General features: G+C 46.6%; 1 long non-coding RNA gene across 2 annotated transcripts in view; it reads left to right on the top strand.

The window, feature by feature from the left end:
• The first annotated feature begins 14559 nt into the window (after positions 1-14559).
• LOC105033513 (uncharacterized) overlaps positions 14560-18330 on the top strand; it is a 4843-nt gene continuing 1072 nt past the window's right edge. The window contains exons 1-3 of one of the 2 annotated variants that reach the window (XR_012141009.1): positions 14560-14988; positions 15112-15232; positions 17006-17993. This is a non-coding gene — a long non-coding RNA (uncharacterized lncRNA). Of the gene's footprint in view, positions 14989-15111; positions 15233-17005 lie in introns of both variants that reach the window. The other variant, XR_012141007.1, reaches the window with a different exon arrangement.

The following is an 18330-nucleotide window of genomic DNA, read 5'->3' as shown; positions in this document are numbered from 1 at the left end:
GCTGGGGTCGGAGGCGAGATCTGGCTCCTGTAGGAGTCCGATCAAAGTCTACCTGCAATTAAAGTCAGGGACGAAGTCCAGCTCCCTTAGGAGTCCGAACGAAGCTTACCAGTAGTCGAGGTCGAGGATGGAGCCCAGCTCCCGTGGGAGTCCGGGCGAAGCCTTCCAGCGATTGAGGTTGGGGACGAAGTCCGGCTCCCGTAGGAGTCCGGACGAAGTCTGCCTGTAGCTGGGGTCGGAGATGAGATCTGGCTCTCGTAGGAGTCCGGTCGAAGTCTACCTGCAATTAAAGTCAGGGACGAAGTCCGGCTCCCTTAGGAGTCCGAACGAAGCTTACCAGTAGTCGAGGTCGAGGACGGAGCCCGACTCCCGTGGGAGTCCGGGCGAAGCCTTCCAGCGATTGAGGTTGGGGACGAAGTCCGGCTCCCGTAGGAGTCCAGACGAAGTCTGCCTGTAGCTGGGGTCGGAGGCGAGATCTGGCTCCTGTAGGAGTCCGATCAAAGTCTACCTGCAATTAAAGTCAGGGACGAAGTCCAGCTCCCTTAGGAGTCCGAACGAAGCTTACCAGTAGTCGAGGTCGAGGATGGAGCCCAGCTCCCGTGGGAGTCCGGGCGAAGCCTTCCAGCGATTGAGGTTGGGGACGAAGTCCGGCTCCCGTAGGAGTCCGGACGAAGTCTGCCTGTAGCTGGGGTCGGAGATGAGATCTGGCTCTCGTAGGAGTCCGGTCGAAGTCTACCTGCAATTAAAGTCAGGGATGAAGTCCGGCTCCCTTAGGAGTCCGAACGAAGCTTACCAGTAGTCGAGGTCGAGGACGGAGCCTGGCTCCCGTGGGAGTCCAGGCGAAGCCTTCCAGCGATTGAGGTTGGGGACGAAGTCCGGCTTTCGTAGGAGTCCGGACGAAGTCTGCCTGTAGCTGAGGTCGGAGGCGAGATCTGGCTCTCGTAGGAGTCCGGTCGAAGTCCGATAGTTGTAGGAATCCACCATCGGAGAAGTTCGACTGTTGACGAGGTCCGGGGTAATTTGGATTGGAGTTGAACCTGACTGGAAGAAGTCTGGAAGGGATTCGGGGAACAGCTGATAGTCGCAGAAGGTCGGCTGGCGACGGAGCTCAGTGAGCACCTGGGGCGGCTTAATAGATAACTGGGAGAACTCATGTTGAAGGAGCTCGGGTGGCACGGTGGGAGTTCGTCCGTCGGGGGAATTCAGTCAGCATCGTGGGAATCCAGCTGTTGGAGAAGTCCGGAGAGATACCATCCGCGGTCGAAAGTCGGAGGAGTCCGGGGAGGGTCAACCATTAAGAACTTCAGCTGAGGGTATTTTATACCCAACACCAGTCCCCCTACTTCCGAGTTTGAATTTTGAATGAAGAGAGTACAGAAAGATTGTCACAGCCAAAGTTGTTCCCTTGATGTCCATGCGCAATCGTCCTCAGATATTTTGGCATTTAATGCATGTGCGCTGGAGTCTTTTTTCGATTAGGACGACCTGAAGAGTCCTTTCGAAACTCCCACCAGGACGTAATCCTAAGCATCGCGCCATAATAGTCTGCGGACGGTCAACCCTATGCCGCAGTGAGTGGGACATGTGGTGGGTACTGGTTGGCCTAGGGATGCCTGCCACCATAACTGCGCTAGGACCCGCTGCTTATTTAAGCCCCCGCCTTTCCTTTAGGGGCTCCACTTCACCTGAGGGTCGACGCCTTTCTTCTGCCCAAGAGCCTAGCCACTCAGCCACTCCATCGATGCCCTTCCTGACTCCGAGCATCCTTCGCACCGGTCTTTGCCATCTCCGCCGGCTCTCCACCGTCTTCAGTCCCCCGAGTCTCTTCGAGGGACTCTCCCGTCGGGGCCTCCGCCCCGGAGGCCGACCTCAAGAGGATGCCACAGACCAGGAAGAGTACGGGGAGGAGAATAGCGGTCTGCGAGTTCTTCGGTTGTCAAACTGCCGTCGGGGGTTCCCATCACCTTAAAGGGGGCTCGAGGGAGAATTCCTTCAACAACAGGGGTTTAATAACGGAGACAACCGATGAGGGCGTTCTACCTGAGAATTTTAGAGTAGCTGAATGGGGCGACACCGGTAAAGGGGGCAGAGTTGTCGTCACAAGCTGTGGCAGGATTCTTGATATTGTCGGGGCTGAGGGACCAGAAGCGGTCGGCGCCGACGGTGGGGCAGTAGAACTTGTTGCGGGGATGGTGGAAGTAGCGCAGCCGACCTTGCCGGAACATCTAGGATGGAGGTTGTCATGGAGCACACGATGGTGGTGCATACCTCCGGCGCCATTGTTGCCTCTGGGGTAACTCCGGTTCTTCTTGAAACAGGTCGTCGTCGCCGCTGCCGTTGCCTTTGCTACCTCCTGAATTCTATCCCATCCTTTTCCCCCTAGGGTTGGGATTTCGGAGATGGAGCGGAACGAGGCAGGGGGCGAGAGCTGAGAAGCTTATCACACATACTGAAAAATATTGTTGGGAAGGACAGAAATGGGAAGAGAAGTCTACAGCTTGAAGTGGCCTCCGGTATGTCCCTTTCAAGTCTTGTAATAACGTTTTCTTTTTCTGGCCCTCCGGGTCTTGTAACGTGTATCTTATTAATCGAAAAATAAGAAGGAGATTTTGTTACTTCGTCTGCATTTTACGTCGAATTGTTGTCTGCCGAACTTCTTTCCTTTACCATTGTTATTGTTGTATTCCCTTCTCTCTTTTTCTCTTCTTTTCTTCTTTTTCTTCTCTCTTTCTTTTTTTTTTTTTTTTGACGTCGTCTATAGGTTACCGGTTGTTGTCACGTCGGTTTGCCTTTCAGTCATCCTTCTCCCTCAACCTTAAGGGCTCTATAATGCATATTTGATGAATAATATGAGAAGGGAACTTTCTGCTACCTCTTTTATTCATGTATTGAGTTGTCGCTTGTCGAGCTTCTTTTTGGCCTTTGCGTCGTTCGGAGGTACCCGATTGCCATCGTATCGATCCATCTTTTTTATCCATGGTCGCAGATTTGTCTGGGGTCGCTCGGGTTTGGTGCCCCTCATCAGGGCTCGAGCTCGGAGGTCTGAGCTTCCGTCACCCTGAGGAAGTCATCTCATCTCGAGCTTGCATCGAAAGCTTCCTTGAAAGCTGGGGTTCTTAATGAGGACTCCAATCCTTGCGCAGATGAGGTTCTCTGCATCTTTGACGCTGTTTGTTTTTCATTCGTTGCTGACGTAGCCCATCGCTTTCCTTTTTAACTCCTCTCTCCTTTTTCTTTTTCGAGTGAGATTTTTTTCTTTGCTCTTGGTGGGGCTGCGGGGGTCCGGCTCCCGTAGGTGGAGTTGGGGCGAAGTCCGGTTCCCGTGAGAGTCGGGACAGAGTCTTATTGCGAAGGGGCCACTGGGAAGGTCCCCCTTTTTCTCATCAGACCTTAATTGATGTCGGGGTGAGGTTCTTCCCCTATTTTCGTCGTAACAGGTTTCAGCTCTAGTTAGGACGAGGTTCTCCTCCTGTCTCTAACACGGCTGTAGGGGCACCTATGGGCGTTGCAGGACCCTTCCCCCTATCCGGTCTAGGTGTAACCGGGCCTTCGACTTTGCTCGAGTTAGGGCGAGGTTCTCCTCCTGTCCCTAACAGGACTGTGGGGGCGCATATGGGCGTTGCAGGACCTCTCCCCCCATCCGATCTAAAGAGAACCGGGCCTTCGACTTTGCTCAAGTTAGGGCGAGGTTCTCCTCCTGTCCCTAACAGGGCTGTGGGGGCGCATATGGGCATTGCAGGATCTCTCCCCCCATCCGGTCTAAAGAGAACCGGGCCTTCTATTTTGCTCAAGTTAGGACGAGGTTCTCCTCCTGTCCCTAACAGGGCAGTGGGGGCGCATATGGGCGTTGCAGGGCCTCTCCCCCCATCAGGTCTAAAGAGAACCGGGCCTTCGACTTTGTCGAGATGAAGTTCACCTCCTGCTTCCATCATAGTTTGTTTTGACTGCCTTGTCGATATAAGCTAGTGCCAAGAGGGGAGACATGTATACATGCAACTTTTATTTAAAACAGAGTTATCGGTAATACATTCGTAAGTTTTTCGAGCTCCATGATCGTGGGAGGTCTGCTCCTCCGAGCTCTTTGAGGTAATAAGTTTCGGGCCGGACTATCTCTTTGACCTCATACGGACCTTCCCAGTTTGGGGCGAGCTTCCCTCGATCCTGAGGTTGCGAGACAGTGGCTCGTTGAAGCACTAGATCTCCTGCTCTAAAGGCTTTATTCTTGACCCGAGAATTGTAATAGTGGGCGACTTTCTATCTGTAGGCTGCCATCCGAACTTGAGCTACCTCCCACTTTTCTTCCAGCAAGTCAAGGTTGGCTTTAAGACCTTGCGAATTATGATGTTCGTTGAATGCCACGACCCATGCCGACGGGAGTTTAAGCTCAATTGGGATGACGGCCTCCGTTTCGAAGGCTAGAGCAAAGGGGGTCTCCCCCGTGGGCAGTCTTTGGGTAGTTCGATACGCCCACAGCACATGATAAAGTTCATCTGCCCAAGTTTCCTTCGCCTTTTCAAGCCTTGTCTTGATTCCCTGCAGTAGGGTTCTGTTGGTCACTTCAGCTTCACCGTTCGCCTGAGGATGGGCTACCGATGTGAAGTTGTGGGAGATGTTTAGATCTTCACAGAATTCAGCGAATCTTGCTCCTGCGAATTGTCGCCCATTATCAGTGATTAGGGTCCTTGACAGACCGAACCTGCATACGATTAACTTCCAGACGAAATCTTGCACTTTTGCTTCTGTGATTTTTGCCAGTGGTTCGGCTTCAACCCATTTGGTGAAGTAGTCGATCGCTACTAGAAGGAACTTTCTCTGCCCCGACGCCACGGGAAAGGGTCCAAGGATGTCCATCCCCCATTGCGCAAAAGGCCATGGGGCACTCAAGGGTGTAAGCTCGACGGCGGGTTGTCTCTGGATGTTGGCATACCTCTGGCATCGATCACACTTTCTGACGTATTCAATCGAGTCATGATGCATCATCGGCCAGTAATATCCTTGGCGGAGCAACTTGTGGGATAAAGATCTAGCCCCCAGATGGTTTCCGCAGATTCCTTCATGCACCTCCCACAAGGCATAGTCAGCTTCCGAAGGTCGGAGATATTTCAAAAGGGGCAAAGAGTATGATCTCTTGTACAACTTGCCCTCATAAAGGATGTATCGGGAGGCTTGATTTCTGAGCTTCCGAGCCTCTTTTGCATCCTGAAGGAGAGCCCCATCTCTGAGATAGGTTATCAGTGGGTCGATCCAACTGGGCTCGTGGTCAATTTCCATCACGGGCAATTCGGCCGGAGCCAGCGTTGTCAGTTTGGAGAGAAGGTCGGCCCTGATGTTTTCCATCCTCGGAATTTGCCTAATGTTGAAGCTACTGAAGGCGGGGACGAGCTCCTTTATCTTTTCAAGATATTTAGCCATGCTGTCCTCCCATGCTTCGTAGTTTCCGTTGACTTGTCCCACTACTAATTGAGAGTCGCTGTGGACTTGGAGCCGATCTATCCCCAGCTCTTTGGTGATCCTCAGTCCCACGATCAGAGCTTCATATTCTGCTCCATTGTTTGTTGCGGAGAACTCGAAGCGCAGAGCGTACTCCGCGACAACTTCCTCTGGACTGATCAAGATCAGGCCCGCGCCTGCGCCCGACATGTTGGAAGACCCATCCACGTAGAGGACCCAAAAGCAACCAGAGGGATCTGCCTCTTCTTTGGGGGAGTTCGGTCGGGACTTCAGGCCGTCAATTTTGCATTATTCAGGTTCGGCCTCCTCTGGGATAGTACACTCTACTATGAAATCTGCCAATATCTGGGCCTTCACTGCTGGCCTGGGTCGATAATTGATGTCAAATTCTGTGAGCTCGATCATCCATTTTGCCATTCTCCCAGAGGCATCCGTCCGGTGTAGAATTGCCTTGATCGGTTGGTCGGTGAGCAGCGTTACGGTGTGCCCTTGAAAGTAGGGTCGGAGCCTCCGGGCTGCAATCAACAAGGCGTAAGTTAGCTTTTCTAATTTAGTATACCTGGTCTTGGCGTCTCTCAACGTACGGCTGACGTAGTAGATCGGCCGTTGGACTTTTGCTTCTTCTTTGACAAGGACTACCCCGAGAGCCATGGGGGAGACCGCCAGATATAAAAATAGTTCCTCTCCAAGCTCTGGCTTCGCCAATAGTGGAGGTGAGCCAAGGTAGCTCCTTAGTTCTTCGAACGCCTGTTGGCACTCAGGGGTCCAATAAAAGTTCTTCAGCTGCTTGAGGGTTTGGAAGAAGGGTAAGCACCGTTCGGCCGACCTCGCGATGAAGTGATTTAGGGCTGCTACCCTCCCTATAAATCGCTGAACTTCTTTTATCGACTTTGGGACGGCCTTCTCCTGGATGGTGCGAATTTTCTCTGGATTGGCCTCAATTCTGCGCCCCAATACCATGAAGCCTAGAAACTTTCTTGAGGTCACTCCGAAAGCATATTTAGTCAGGTTCAGCTTCATTTTATATTTTCGGAGGGCGCCGAAGGTCTCCTCGAGATTGGCGACATGGTTCATGGAAGATTTACTTTTTACGAGCATGTCATCCACGTAGACCTCCATGTTGCGACCGATCTGCTCCTTAAAGATTTTGTTCACCAACCGCTGGTAGGTTGCGCCTGCATTTTTTAGGCCGAAAGGCATGACCCTGTAATAGTAAAGGCCATGGTTAGTAATGAAAGCAGTCTTTTCTTCATCTTTCGGCACCATCCTGATTTGATTATAGCCGAAAAATACATCCATAAAGGTGAGGAGCTCATGGCCCGAGGTCGCGTCCACCAGTTGATCAATCCTGGGCAGAGGGTAGCTGTCCTTTGGGCAGGCTTTGTTCAGCTTTTTGAAGTCTATGCACATCCTCCATTTGTCGTTTGCCTTTTTGACCAGGACAACGTTGGAAATCCAATCAGGATAATTGACTTCTCTAATGAATCCAGTTTTCAGGAGTTTGTCCACTTCCTTGGCTATTGCCTTCTGCATCTCTGGTGCATGACCTTGAATTTTTTCTTTCGTCGGTCGATGCCTTGGATCGATGGCTAGACGGTGCTCCATGACTCCCGCGTCGATCCCCGGCATGTCTGCCGAAACCCAAGCGAAGACGTCCGCATTCTTTCGTAGAAAATTGACAAGGTGCGTCCGCACCTCTTCCCCCAAGTTGGAGTCGATCATCGCCACGTGCTCCGTATTCCCGTCGTTCAAAGGGATCGGTACCAGATCTTCGATTGGGCCGCCCCTTTTTTCAGTGAGGTCGTCGCGAGCATCCAGCCCATCAACCGGACAGGGGTCGGACTGGTCACTTCTTTGCAAGGCTATGTTGTAGCAATGTCTGGCCAGGGCTTGGTCTCCTCTGACCTCTCCGATCCCTTGGCTGGTAGGGAATTTCAACTTCAAATGGTAAGTTGACACGACGGCCCGGAGAGCATTGAGGCCAGGTCGGCCGAGGATTGCGTTGTAGGCTGACGGCGCCTTCACCACCAGAAAATTCATCAGAGCCCTGGATTGTCTTGGATATCGACCCACAGCTACGGTCAAAGTCATCATTCCCTCCACTGGGACAGCATCGCCGGTAAACCCTACTAGAGGGGAGGTAATCGGTCTCAAATGGCCGTCAAGGATGGACATTCTTGAAAAGGTGTCGTAGAACAAGACGCCAGCTGAACTTCCATTGTCGACAAGAATGCGGCGGACGTCGTAGTTTGCTATATTCAAGAAAACCATAACTACATCGTTATGAGGGAATTGGACTCCCTGAGCATCTTCTTCAGTAAAGGTTATGGGCTCCTCAATCTTTTGTCGCTTGGGGGGTAGGGCCAGTACGTTGGTTGCTTCCTGTCGGGATCCTCCCGAGATGGTGTTGGCAAAATTCGTCGGAGGTCGATTGTCCGACCTCTCCATGCCGATGACCATTGTCGGAGGATGTGGGGCCCGAGAAACCAGAGGTGGGGTCGGAGCCTGAGATCTGGCCGCGGAGGCCGTGGGTCGCCGTGTGGATGCTTCGCGAGAAGGCATCGGGTGAGAATCCAGTGGGGGGAAGGAGGAGCAGATGTCGGAGAAGATATCCAGAGGCGGTCCCGTTGGGCGCTCCTTTAAGAACAAGGGTACTGCAAAGGTTCGCAGCCCTTCCTCTAGCACCAATCCTATTGGAGCAAAAATTCGTCTGCGCCGGAGAAGCTGGAGTCGTGGGAGCCGCGGTCGCCGCTGGGACCTGCAAAAGAAGTCTAGACTGGAGGTGGGGTTGCTCCGGCAAGACCCTCCGACGCTCAAGTCAGTTCTCTGCCTCAACAAGAATGGAGTGCTCGAATGAAAATTTTAGTAGAATTTTGGGATAAAAAATAGAGCTTAGAGAATAACATATCTGGGGTCCCCTTTTATAGACGGGGGGAGCAGCGGATTGATAGCGACTGTTTATGATCGCCTCATCGTGGGCCGTACGGGACTAGGAGGAATTTATCATGAAGAGTAATGGGGTGGAGTCGTGGCTGTCACCATGGCTCGCCACGTGGAATCAGTTGCGGGGAGTGGAGCGGCGTCCGTTGTCGCGACTCGCCAGGGAGCGGTGGAACCGCACAGGATCCGCCGCAGGGAGTGGAGCAGAGTCGTGGTCGTTACTACGGTCTGCCAGGGAGTAATGGAGCCGCATAGGATCCGCCGTAGGGAGTGGAGCAGAGTCGTGGCTGTTACTACGGCCTGTCAGGGAGTAATGGAGCTGCGTAGGATCCACCGCAGGGAGTGGAGCGGAGTCGTGGCCGTTACTACGGCCTGCCAGGGGGTCCAGACTTATCGACTGAAGTTTGGTTGGAGTCTGATTTCCACAGAAGCCTGGATGGGGATCATTTGTCGAGGAACCTCGATCGAGACCTTCAGTAAGAATTCAGGGTAGAAGTTCAGCTCCCGTAGAAGTCCGGACGAAGTTTACCTGCAGTAGAAGTTGGGAACGAAGTCCGGCTCCCTTTGGAGTCCGGATGAAGCTTACCAGCAATCGAGGTCGAGGACGGAGCCAGACTCCCGTGGGAGTCCGGGCAAAGCCTTCCAGTAATTGAGGTTGGGGATGAAGTCCGACTCCTATAGGAGTCCGGACGAAGTCTGCCTGTAGCTGGGGTCGGAGACGAGATCTGGCTCCCGTAGGAGTCCGATCGAAGTCTACCTGCAATTAAAGTCAGAGACGAAGTCCGACTCCCTTAGGAGTCCGGACGAAGCTTACCAGTAGTCGAGGTCGAGGATGGAGCCCATCTCCCGTGGGAGTCCGGGCGAAGCCTTCCAGCGATTAAGGTTGGGGACGAAGTCCGGCTCCCGTAAGAGTCCGGACAAGGTCTGCCTGTAGCTGGAGTCAGAGACGAGATTTGGCTCCCGTAGGAGTCCGATCGAAATCTAGCTGCAATTAAAGTCAGGGACGAAGTCCGGCTCCCTTAGAAGTCCGAACGAAGCTTACCAGTAGTCGAGGTCGAGGATGGAGCCCGGCTCCTGTGGGAGTCTGGGCGAAGCCTTCCAGCGATTGAGGTTGGAGACGAAGTCCAGCTCCCGTAGGAGTCCGGACGAAGTCTGCCTGTAGCTGGGGTCGGAGGCGAGATCTGGCTCCCGTAGGAGTCCGGTCGAAGTCTACCTGCAATTAAAGTCAGAGACGAAGTCTGGCTCCCTTAGGAGTCCAGACGAAGCTTACCAGTAGTCGAGGTCGAGGACGGAGCTCGGCTCCCGTGGGAGTTCGGGCGAAGCCTTCCAGCGATTGAGGTTGGGGACGAAGTCTGGCTCCCATAGGAGTTCGGACGAAGTCTGCCTGTAGCTGGGGTCGGAGATGAGAACTGGCTCCCGTAGGAGTCCGATCGAAGTCTACCTGGAATTAAAGTCAGGGATGAAGTCCGGCTCCCTTAGGAGTCCGGATGAAGCTTACCAGTAGTCGAGGTCGAGGACGGAGCATGGCTCCCGTGGGAGTCCGGGTGAAGCCTTCCAGCGATTGAGGTTGGGGATGAAGTCCGGCTCCTGTAGGAGTCCGGATGAAGTCTGCCTATAGCTGGGGTCGGAGGCAAGATCTGGCTCCCGTAGGAGTCCGATCGAAGTCTACCTGCAATTAAAGTCAGGGATGAAGTCCAGCTCCCTTTGGAGTCCGGACGAAGCTTACCAGTAGTCAAGGTCGAGGACGAAGCCCGGCTCCTGTGGGAGTCCGGGTGAAGCCTTCCAGCGATTGAGGTTGGGGACGAAGTCCGGCTCCCATAGCAGTCCGGACGAAGTCTGCCTGTAGCTGGGGTCGGAGGCGAGATCTGACTCCCATAGGAGTTCGATCGAAGTCTACCTGCAATTAAAGTCAGGGACGAAGTCCGGCTCCCTTAGGAGTCCGGACAAAGCTTACCAGTAGTCGAGGTCGAGGATGGAGCCCGGCTCCCGTGGGAGTCCGGGCGAAGCCTTCCAGCGATTGAGGTTGGGGATAAAGTCCGGCTCCCGTAGGAGTCCGGACGAAGTCTGCCTGTAGTTGGGGTCAGAGGTGAGATCTGGCTCCCGTAGGAATCCGGTCGAAATCTACCTGCAATTAAAGTCAGGGACGAAGTCCGGCTCCCTTAGGAGTCCGGACGAAGCTTACCAGTAGTCGAGGTCGAGGACGGAGCCCAACTCCCGTGGGAGTCCGGGCAAAGCCTTCCAGCGATTGAGGTTGGGGATGAAGTCCGGCTCCCGTAGGAGTCCGGATGAAGTCTGCCTGTAGCTGGGGTCGGAGCTGAGATCTGGCTCCCGTAGGAGTCCGATCGAAGTCTACCTGCAATTAAAGTCAGGGACGAAGTCCGGCTCCCTTAAGAGTCCGAACAAAGCTTACCAGTAGTCGAGGTCGAGGACGGAGCCCGGCTCCCGTGGGAGTTCGGGCGAAGCCTTCCAGCGATTGAGGTTGGAGACGAAGTCCGGCTCCCGTAGGAGTCCGGATGAAGTCTTCCTATAGCTGGGGTCGGAGACTCGATTTGGCTCTTGTAGGAGTCCGATCGAAGTCTACCTGCAATTAAAGTCAGGGACGAAGTTTGGCTCCCTTAGGAGTCCGGACGAAGCTTACCAGTAGTCGAGGTCGAGGATGGAGCCCGGCTCCCGTGGGAGTCTGGGCGAAGCCTTCCAGCGATTGAGCTCAGTGAGTACCTGGGGTGGCTTAATAGATAACTGGGAGAACTCATGTTGAAGGAGCTCGGGTGGCGCGGCGGGAGTTTATCCGTCGGGAGAATTCAGTCAGCATCGTGAGAATCCGGCTGTTGGAGAAGTCCGGAGAGATACCATCCGCGATCGAAAGCTGGAGAAGTCCGGGGAGGGTCAACCGTTAAGAACTTCGGCTGAGGGTATTTTATACCCAGCACATATCATAATTTTTCACTGAACATGTGCAAAATCGACGAACCATAATATTTCAAAAATACTTTTCTTTTAAAACATAATTTCATAAATCATACATAATTTCAAAGAATAATTATTTATTTTTAGAATAAATATGAAATATCTCGAGAAGATGATTCATTACTTACCTTTCACAGAGCACTGAATGAACAGATCGACTAACTTCTAAGAGATTTTTCAGTACCTATTATCCAAAATTATATTCTTACATTAATTTTAATTTAAAATTAAATCTAAACAAATTCCAAATCAAAATCTCACTTGAAATCGGACTCTTCCCTAAACTCGATCAAAATCATCAAAATGAAGCCTTTCACTACACTAATCTTAGAAGGATAACTTTGGAGAGAGAAATTCATCAAGAGAGAGAAACAATCTAGAGAGAGAAAATTTTAGAGAAAGAAAGTAGAGAGAAAAAATTTAATTTTAGAGAGAGAAAGTAAGGATTCAGACTGAAGAAAGAGAGAGAAGAGAGAAACTCTCTCTCATTTTTATTTTGTTATTTATTTATTTTTTTTTCTTTTCCTTTTTTTTTTCTTTTTCCTTTTTCCTTTTCCTTTTTTCTTTTTCTTTTCTTTTTCCTTTTTCCTTTTTCCTTTTCTTTTTCTTTTTTTTCTTCCTTCTTCTACTTCTTCCCGTGGCCTCCCTTGGGTGAAAAAAAATGAAACAAGGGACCAAATGGTTCCCTCATACGATTGGCCGACCGACGATCGACCGGCATGAGAATGGCCGGCAATCTGAGGAGAGCGCACCGCCATCCCAAGGGACCCAAACCGATGACTGGCGACGACCACCGATGTCTGAAAATCAAAAAAAAATTGCAACCTCTCCCACAATAAAATTTGACAATTTCGATCACCGACGAACGTGCACACCGACATGGGAGGGAAGGGAGAGAAGAGAGGAAGAGAACCATATGCTTACCTCGAGCTCCGATGACCTCTCCGATGAGGAATTGCGGCGAGCATGGTGATGATTTTCGCGAGCGATTTCCGACGATCTTCGCCGTTTCGCTCCAGAATTTTTTAGTAGGAATAAGAGAGAAGGGTCTCTCCCTTAAATAGAGCCAGAGAAGAGGAGTTTTACTCCTCTCTGATGAGGTTTCGGACTCCGATTAGGAGCCGGTCGGGAGAAGAAGACTCCCTGCAGGAGTCTTTTTCATTTTTTTTTTTTATGGGCTGGGTTTAAGGCCCAATGGGCTGGATGTTACATAACCAAAGTGAGCCAGCCGATGAAGGAGAAGAATCTAGTCTTCCAAGAGGAGATTCAAGACTCAACGCATTATATGAGAGCCATCCAATCATCTTGGGAGAGCTTACATCTTCAAAGGCAGCCCAAGATATGTAGGAGTTGGGACCAAAGAGGAGTTGGGCCAATGCCCACAGGACTCGATAGCAGAATAGTTGCTGCTGACCGCCGATATAGAGCTTTTGTGATAATTGGTAGGGAAATCAGAGATGAGCCTAAAGGAATATACAATGATTTTTAATGCTACAATGAAATTAGGGGTAAAAGTGGCATAGATATTATCAGTTCAGATCTTTTTTTTTATCCGAATCAATTCGAATATTGACAGAAATTTGAAAATCTAACTAATATCAATATCCATATTCATATCTATCAAAGAAAAATAGATATAGATATGGATAGACAACTATCTGATCTATATCTGAATATCCGAATCTATATGTAATCCTATATAATTTTATATAGTATTTATTAATTTTTAAACATAATATGCAATCATATAAACATGTTATTAACTTGATTTATCATCTATCCACTAATATCTTTGATTTTATAATCATAAAATTTAATTATCTAAGTCATATCTGTAATTATATCTATACTTTCAATATCCAAATTATATCCATCTCTATTTAAAATAAATACAAATATGAATTTTTACATTTAGATAATATCCGTATCCATATTTGTATCTGTCAGATAAAATAAATATGGATGTAGATATGCTGATATCTGATACGTATTCGATCTAGTTTCAGTTCTAAATAAAATCCTTCTGAGCTTGAGTGGAGATAATGGTGTCATCGACATATTGGAGGATCCTAGTGCTGCCAAAAATCCTCAAGGTATTGCCTACATTCAAAATCCCCACCTCAGCTAAACCAACTAGTTCTCAACCTAAAACTCTTTTCTTTTGCTCGGAGGAAGAATGGCCTCTTAATCACACAAATCCTCTAAAAATTCCTAGGTTGCCAAATTCTATTGAGGAGAAGTAAGAGCACTAGTTTTTTCCCCCTTTTTATAGCAATGTTCAATGATCTTTCCTTCTCTTCGACATCTTTTAGGTGTAACATCTTAGGATAATACTGATGATAGATACAATCATAAAAGTAAACATCACTACAAGAAATAAGATAATTAGCTATGTAAAAAAAAGTATAGCTAAATAACAAAAAAGAATAGCTAAATATAACTACCAATGTAAAATAGGTTGGCAAATATGCATTGGCAAAAATGAGGTTGTTGATTTCTTTTGCTGATGGAAAATTTTTTTCATTGGTAAATATTTACTTTTACTAGCATTTTTTTTAACACCTTTGATTATTTACCTACCACTACAAGAAAAAAATTTATTTACGATGGTTGATTTACCATCATAAAAAATTTATTTACGATGACGAATCTTCGCAAATAAGATGTCAATTTTAATTACTATTTGCAATGGCATCCAAATCTCGTAGCAAAAAATAGAATTTTTACGACAGCAAAGAACCGTGGTAAATAATCTATGATTTTTATAACGGTAATGAACTATGATAAATAATTTATAATTTTTATCATAGATAATAATTTTTTTTTATGATAGTATTTTATCATGATAAAAAATAATTAAAATCAGCATTCCATCTCAGATTTTTCTCACTTTCCTTCCTCTTTTGCGACCATGCGTGGTAAAAAAATAGTTAAAATTAGCATCTTGCCTCAGCTTTCTCTTTTTTTTTTCTCTTTTACGGTGGTGTTGTGCCGTGATAAAAAATAATTAAAATTAACATCCCGCTTTCTTCTTCTTCTTCTTCTTCTTTTTTGCCACGGCATTGTGCCATGGTAAAAAATACTTAAAGCTACCATCCCGCCTCAAATTTCCCCTTTTTTTTTCCCTCTTTTGCGACGGCTGCCGTGGTAAAAAAGAAATAAACCCCCACCCCCCCACCCCCCTCCCCCCTCCCCCCTTCATCGATTCCGGCTCTTCTCCTCCCCAATCCGCCATCCCCCACCCGCTCCAAATCCCGCTCCCTCCTCCGCTCCAAGACCCCCCACCGTGCTCGATCTCTCCGGCTCGCCGCTCTCCTCCCGCCCGTCCTTCACTCCGCCGCTCCAAAACCCCCTTCCTCCGCCGCTCCAAAACCCCCTTCCTCCGGCCCGATCTCCCTGGCATGCCCCTCCCCGTGGCGTGGCCCCCGTTCTTTTCCACTTAAACCCCAGTCGGTGTGCGCTCCCCCTCCCCCCCGATCTCCCCGACGTTCCCCTACCCCTCCGGATCTCCTCCACTCCAATACCCCCAGCCGATCGACGTCTTCCTCCTTAGTGCCCGGCCCCCACCCTCAACCCCCCTCCACCGGCGGTAAGGAACTGAAGGCGGTCATATATATGACCAATCAGTCGGTAAGATACTGCATTTTAATTAATCTAATGTGTAAGATACTGCATTTTAATTAATCAGTCAGGGTAAGATACTGTCATTTTAATTAATCATATATATCACCGATCGACGTCTTCCTTGTTCAGCTTTCTTGGTTCAACCAAGGAATGGGCTGTACTAGTTTGAGCAAGAAGAAAGTGAAGGGTGCTTGTGCTTTGAATTCCATGAATCACGCTCACCAGCCATGTGACAATTGCATAATATAAGGTTTGAATGGTGATTTAGAGATATGAGCAATCTAGCACATTCAGAGATAATTTCTTTCATTAAAAACTAATTATATACATTCATTTGCACTATCAAAATAAATGTTTATATTGGTCAATACAATATGACTTTGCCGCTGCAGCCATCCAGATATTGTTCTTTTTCTTGTGTTAAGTGCAGTAATTTACAGATAGTTATACAAGACATGCTAAATGTGGAACAAACATTTCATTCATTCCTAGAGCTTGGTACCAATACACAAGTAGCATTATAAAGTTACATATCACACAAACCAAATGATAAAATTTTAGCCCACATGTGCCTGTTGTACAATTGCAGACCCTGAGAACGTAACAGTATTTACCTACCTTTTTAGTTACAGAATGCAACAAAGATGCCACAAAAATAGCCTTACACATCAATAAGTTTCACTAGACTAGTTGTTTAGTGACATTTTCCTTAAGAAAATGCAATGAGGAGAGCTTGATTGGGAAACAGTAATTTTGTAAGTATGTTATACTTTTTTTTATTTTTTAACTGCTTATATCTTTGTAAAGGGATGGTAGCCTACTTCATTTCAATACATTATGTGCAATCCTCTTGATATTTTTTGTTTCCACTTGCTCTGGCAATGTATTGAAACTGTGAGGTTAATGCAATATTGAAACTGGCTGTAATCCAATCGTAATAGCTGCATGGTGATTAATGGTGAACATGCATATGTCTACATAATCTAATGTGCATTGAGGCATTTTAATTTATTTGCACACAAACATCATCTTGTAGTCATGCAAAATTCTTCATAAGATCTGAACTGACAAGCATTCAGACAGATAAATACACCAAAATGTCTCTCCTTGCACAAAATTAGTTTGGCATATCACTCTTGTTTGAAATCCACATATGAGTAGTTCATCAAAATCTTTTGTATGGTGAAGGAAAAGTATGCAGTGTATTGAAAAGCATTAATATCATGATTGTTTTGAAACTTGAAGGAAACTTCAATCAAAATATTTTTTTTTTTATGAATATTTTTACTACAACTTTCGTTTGGGCTTTGTTTTTAAAAAAAAAAACATGATTGGGTAGGAAGCATGCTAGGCATGTCTTTTCATGTAAATTAAGATTCTAGTCTAGAAATATAATTGGATGAAGATTTAAGATGGATATGTGCAATGTCTATATAAAGAGATGAATAAAGGGATTGGTGATAATGAAGCCTAGAGAAACAGAAGGGTACATACTTGTTTGCATGTAGCGAAACACAGCTCAGGTAACATGGTTGTCTCTTTCTGTGTTCTCTCTCTTTTCTTCCCTGGATGAGAGGCCATTGAGACCATTCCCATAACATAATGATGATTCTTTTTTTAATTATAATTACACTTATTAGAGACTATTCTCAAAAATGGAGATTGGTGAAAATCTGAACCAACGGTGGACGTCTTGTATTTAAGAAAGTAATATTTAAAAAAAATAAATAAATCTTCAGATAATTATTTTTTTTCCACCAAATGATCCTTCAAATTATTCTTTAATCAAATGTATCAAGAAATATTCAGTTATTCCATGTACTATTTACCGATATTACAATTTATTTACTTGACAAGTATTTTGAATGAGTGTATACAAATTTTAAACTACAGTTATTATGTATGATCATTGACAATGTTCTTTTTTTCATCATTTATTATGTTTAGCTTCTCCCAAATTTGATTTCATATGAATTTATTCTTTTTTGATATTTATAAAAAAATTATTGTATATGGTTTTCAGGGAATACATAACGATAACAATATCAGTGGATAGTAGTTACAGATAAAAGTTGGATTGATTTGTGAGCAAAGACTTCACCTACGTACATTGAGGGGGTCAATAAATTTTTGCACTTTGCATATGCTAATCAGATAGATGATGTAAAGATTTATTGTCCGTGTAAGAAATGTAAAAATCATTTTTTTGAGGACCGGCATATAGTGAAACAACATATTATTACAAAAGATTTCTGGACGACATATAAGATTTGGACTTATCATGGAGAGACGTACTATTCTACTAGGTCTAACCAAGACCGTGGAAGTAAAGATTTTTTTGATACGGAAGATGCATCTAGTGCTCACCAAACACATGCATCGGAAAATGAGAGATTCACTCAGGTGCCTGATGAGGTTAATAGATGTTGCTATTATTAATTTAAGTGTTTCTTGTAATTCATTCGTGTCAAATTGCCATACATGTTTGTATGTTAATAGATTTTCTTTTTGTTGCATATAATATACAAGGATGACTCTTTCACCACTTCGAAATTCGATGCAAACTCATGTGTTTTCTGCGGTCAAGTATATCATATATTTTGCTGTTGTTTTCTTTTCTTTTTTGTTTTGCCTTTTTTTTGGCACATGTTCATATTGTTGGCACATGTTCATAGAATTCGATGCAAATTCTATTCTTGTTGGCACATGTTCATATTGTTGGCACAATGGTCATATTACATCGCTAAAATTGTTCTATTAATTTATAAAATATATAAAATGTCATATTTCCTTAGTTATATGAATACTGTTCTATTAGAATACCGATGCTGTTCCTTAAACAGCAAAAATTATTTCTGCCACAATGTCTTGATGGCCTTAATCCATCAGCTTATGTTATCATTGGTCTTCACACTTTCTCACTTGTAGTGCAAGCTTCATTTATAAAGTTGGAGAAAGACTGGTTGATGATGGTGTCTGTCTTTGATGTTGATTCTTGATTCTTCATAAGAGTGGGTTTCTATGCTTTGGCAATTGAACAATCATTATCTATCTTGTACTTCCTCAAATTTGTTTTTAGAATAACACAATGCACTATCTTGGCATTCTTCTCTCTTGTGACTTCTGTAAACCAATGTTTCAAAAACTGCATGAACCAATTTTAGTAGGAGGAGCTTATGATTTTCAAAAACTACACAATGAATGTCAATGGAAATACCATCACTTTATTGGTAGTATAATACATTTGAGTGGCTACTGCCAACCATCTTGAGATTATCTAGAATATGTCGATCCATCAAGTCATTTCAAGAGAGAACAATCTAGGACAATTTTTTTGGTTCTCAAAGC

Source organism: Elaeis guineensis, chromosome 1 (genome assembly GCF_000442705.2).
Source record: "Elaeis guineensis isolate ETL-2024a chromosome 1, EG11, whole genome shotgun sequence".
Lineage (NCBI taxonomy): Eukaryota > Viridiplantae > Streptophyta > Magnoliopsida > Arecales > Arecaceae > Elaeis > Elaeis guineensis.
The sequence above is the reverse complement of the archived record's forward strand: the minus strand, read 5'-3'. Positions and strand labels throughout refer to the sequence as shown.